This window comes from Oratosquilla oratoria, chromosome 32 (genome assembly GCF_046742065.1).
Source record: "Oratosquilla oratoria isolate Oo_2021 chromosome 32, ASM4674206v1, whole genome shotgun sequence".
NCBI classification, from domain to species: domain Eukaryota; kingdom Metazoa; phylum Arthropoda; class Malacostraca; order Stomatopoda; family Squillidae; genus Oratosquilla; species Oratosquilla oratoria.
The window spans coordinates 25,431,621-25,436,620 of NC_134808.1; positions in this window are offsets into that span (position 1 = coordinate 25,431,621).

Consider the following 5,000-nt stretch of genomic DNA (forward strand, 5'->3'; position numbering starts at 1 on the left):
TGAAATAGATTAATAAATGAATAAGGATATGAAATAAAATGAAAGACCCAAGCATTGACCGACATTGCCAGCCCGACGCAAAGGGACACTCGACGCATCGGGCACCCGATGGCGCCTCTGAATCCGGCATCACACCCGATGCATCGGACGCTGGTTCCGGAGCCCAACCGGAACAAGAAACAATCGGTAACATGAGGAGATGTCAGCAATAGCCAGCCGCCCTTCGCTAGCGACACTGTCAGCTGGCGCCGTCAGCCATGACCCGGAAGGCGAGCTGACGCGCGACCAGATCCTGGTCTTTAGGCATTTCCCTATGCATGATCCTTATGTTAGTGTTGTAGGGTAACACTGGATAAGGATTTTCATTTATTTAGTTTAGGTTAAGTTAAGTTTAGTTTAGTTTAGTTTGATTTCGTGTTATTTTAATTTTATCTTTTTTTTTTTCTTTGATATTTTTATCCTATTTTATTTTATTATATTTTATTTTAATTTATTCTATTTTCTATTCACATTTTTAATTTGCTTTATTTGACTTTATTTCATGTACATCTTATTTTCATTTATTCATTTCTATTCTATTATATTTCTATTGTATTGCATTTAATTTTCATTTTCATGTTACTTCATTTCATTATACCTGATTTTATATTTCTATCTATTATATTCCACTGTATTTCAATTTTACTATTCATTTATTTATTATGTAATTAATTTTTTACACATGTACTACAAATATAGAAAGAAATATAAAGAATGAATATTAAGTGGTAAAACTAAACAATAAATGACAAAAAAATAAAATGGATAATAGATAATGGATAATGACTTGAGATAAACGAAAATTTATAACTGACAAAAGACAAAAGACAAAAGAGAAAAATTACAAAAAATAAAAACGATAAAAAATACAAAAAAGATGTATCAACAAATAAACTGATAGATGAATGAGGCATATGGATAGACAAAAGATATATATATATATATATATATATATATATATATATATATATATATATACATATATGTACATATACATATATATATATGTATATGTATATATATATATATATATATATATATATATATATAGAGAGAGAGAGAGAGAGAGAGAGAGAGAGAGAGAGAGAGAGAGAGAGAGAGAGAGAGAGAGAGAGAGACAGAGACAGAGACAGAGACAGAGAAAGAGTGAGATAAAAGAGACAGATAAAGAAAGAGAGAGAGAGAGAGAGAGATAAAGAGAGAATTAATATTTCTCTCTCTGGCGGCCCATCTCAAAGGTCACCTGAGGTGTAGTAAGTCTTTGCAATCAGACTGTCTTCCAAAGATGATAACTCAACGTCATCAATTATTCCTTGTGGACATCTCCTCCCCCCCTCCCCCATCCCACTTCCCCCTTCTCCCCACCTCCTTCTCCCCCTACTCCCCACTCACTCCATTCCCACTCTTCCCCCTTCCCACCTCACCCTCCTCCCCACCTATCCTTTCTCCCCCTTCCCACCTCCCACTTCTTTCCCCCTTTCCCCTTCCCACCTCCTCTTTCCCACCTATCCTCTCCTCCCCCTTCCCACCTACCCCCGCCTCCCCCTTCCCCCTCTGCTTGCCCTTACCGCCTCCTCCCCCTTTCCACCTCCTCCCCTTTCCACCTCCTCCCCTTCCCACCTTCCTCATCCCTCTTTCCCTTTCTTTTCTCCTCTTCTTCCCCTCCTCCTCCTCTTCAGCTACAGTAGAGGATTAATTGATTAATTGTAATTTATCATCTATAGATCCTAAATTATAATTTCTAATGTCTTTCAAATAATATCACCTATATTTATCTATATATTCATTTATCTGTTTATTATTATTTTTTATTATATATACATGTATATATATATATATATGTATATGTGTATATATGTATATGTATATATATATACATGTATATATATATACATGCATGTATATATATATGTATATATATATGTATATATATATATATTTTTTTTTTTTTTTTTTTTTTTTCTTTCTTTTTTTACAGAAGAAATCAAGCCTGGCAGATAGCAAATCATAATTGAGAAGACAAAATCTAAAATCTTTTCCTCCGAGATGCGAAATTGCCTGCGGGAGAGAAATCAATCTTTAATGCTTTAATTCTGGCTGGTGTCCCAAGACCTCCTTGATAATTAATCCTCCAGGTACGTCCCCATCTCATCTTCCCCTGGAGAGCTGATTGTTGTGCAAATGATTATCTCCTTCGACACTGCTCCTCCGGCATTCTTTATTTTATTTTATTTTATTTTATTTTACTTTATTTTATCTTATTTTATTTCATTTTATTTTTTTATTATTTTTTTTCATTTTGTTTGATTACTTTCGTTTTATTTCATCTGATTTAATCGTGTTTTATTTTGTTCTATTTTTTCTACGTTTATTTATTTTATTTAATTATATGTTATTTATTCATTTATCTATTTTTTGTTTCCTTATATTCTGAATTGGCTTCCTTTATCTTATTTAACTTTGTTGTACTTTATTTTTTTAATCTTTTCTTTGTTATGATTTCATTTGATAATAATTCATCATTTACTTTATATTTTTATTATTTATCTAATCATTCGTTTATCTATTTTTTTATGTATTTAACTATTTATATGTTATTATCTTATTGATTGATTTATCTATTTTTATTTATTTACTTTTTTTTTCATCAACCATTTTTAAAGTTTTCGTCTTGATCCATGAAGCTGATGAGAGGAGGGTTCTTAATTGTTCTTAACTACTTACTAGTGACTAAAGCTGGCGGCACACTAGGCATTTCTCGCTAGCATGCTACTTGCTTTTGCTACTGGTTTGAGTATAAACGACTTCGGTTACGATATTTTATTTTTCAATTTTCCAAATTTGTCAAATCACTCTTGCGTCATATAACGAGAAGCTGAATGACAAACTAAGAGAGGTTAAACGTAGAATACGAATGTTAGTAACCCAAGTCGTTGCTACTCAAACCTAGTAGCGAAAGCAAGTAGCATGCTAGCCTAGTGTGCCGTCACAGTTAAGTTTAAGTCAAGATGTTCTCCTTAAGGATAGAAGCGCTGGTTCAGAAATGGGAGGAGACTGCAGAAGACCCTATGGCCTACACTAGGGAGTTCCGTCTCCCTTACTACCTGTCATTCCCATCCATTAAGTTGCCTCATCTTCTTCCTTTACCTTTTCCTCCTCCTTTTTCTATTCCTTTATTTCATTCTCCTCCTCTTCCTTCTCCTATCTATTTACCTATTTCTCATCCTCTTTCTGTTGTTTCTCTTCCTCTGCCTCTTCCTCTTTCTGTTCCTTATTTCTTCCTCTTTATTTTCCTCATCATCTTCCTCTTTCTTTTCCTCCTTACTTTCCATTTTCTCGGACTCGGATTTGACCTCAACCTCAACTTCCATTTCCATTTCGTCTTTCCTTTCCTCCTCCTCCTCCTGCTCCTCCTCCTATTGATGGGCGTGCGTGCGTGCCTCGGGGCCATTTGGGAGCTTCGCCCCCCCCCCTGCTGTTCCTCACGCCGAAGGTGCAGACGGAAGGAGGTGGGAGGAGGAGAGGAGGGGAGGGGAGGGGAGGGGGAGGAGGGGGAAGGGTGTTGAGGGGGAAGAGGGAGGAGGGGAGGGGGAGGGAGGGGTGGGAGTGGGAAGGGGAGAGGAATGGGGAGTGGGGAGTAAGAGGGGAGGATGGGGAGGGGAAGGGAAGAGTGATGGGGAGTGGGGAGGGGGAGGGGAGATGGTGGTAGTGGAGAGGGAGGGGGAGTAGAGGGGAGAATGTATGGGGTAGTAGGGGAATTGGAGAATGTGAGAGAAGGGGGGAGGGTAGGAGTATAGTAGGGGGAGTGGGAGGAGCGTTGGGAAGTGGAGGGAGTAAGATTTTGGGGGGAGTGGAAATCTGGAGGGAGTAGGGGAGTGGGAGGGGAGTGGGAAGAGTAAAGGGAGTGTGAGAAGAGTGTGGGGGGAGTGTTGGGGGAGTGTGAGAGGAGTGTGGGGGGAGTGTTGGGGGAGTGTGAGGGAGTGTAGGGGAGTGTGAGAGGAGTGTGGGGGGAGTGTGGGGGGAGTGTTGGTGGAGTGGGAGGGGAGTGGGAGGAGTGAGTGGAGTGTGGGGGGAGTGTGAGGGGAGTGCTGGTGGAGTGGGAGGGGAGGGGGAGGAGTGAGGTGAGTGTGGGGGGAGTGTGGGGGAGTGTGAGGGGAAGATGGGGGAGTGGGAGGGGAGCGGGGGAGTGTGGGAGTGTGTTAAGGGAGTGTGGGGGAGTGTGACGGGAGTGTGGGGGAGTTAGGAGAGCATGGGGGAGTGTGGGGGAGTATGGGGGAGTGGGGGGAAGAGCGTGTGGGAGTGGGGGGAATGTGGGGGGACTGTTGGGGGGGAGGAACGACGCCGTATTGAAGAAGCTAATGAGCTCCTAGTTAGTTTTCGAGAACGAGAGGTGTCTAGGAAGTTATTAAGAAATGATAAATGTTTTCTAGAATGGAGAAAGAAAATGGTTAGAAAACGACAAAGTAATGGTGGCTGTCCCGCCCCCATTTTTTCTTATTTATTTAATTTTACTTATTTATCTATTTATTTATTTATTTATTTATTTATTTATTTATTTATTTATTCATTTATTTATTTATTTATTTATTTATTTATTTATTTATTTATTTATTTATTTATTTATTTATTTATTTATTTATTTATTTATTTATTCATTTACTTATTTATTTATTTTTTTATTTATTTAGTTATTTATTTATTTATTTATTTTAATTATTTGCCCACGTCTTTTTTTAATTTTCTCCATGAGGGGGTGGAGAAGAGGTGATCGCCGATGAATGTGAAGCGGCCTTGCTGTGGATGTGCTGTGTCCTGCTGCATTGCTTCTGATCCAGGGTAGTGGACGGGATACAGGGATGACCCATCATCCATGAGGAGCTAAAATGAGAAGGGAGAAAGGGTGGTGGATGGGAATGGAATGGGTGGGGTCGGGTATATGCCTTTTGACTTTGGCTACCTCC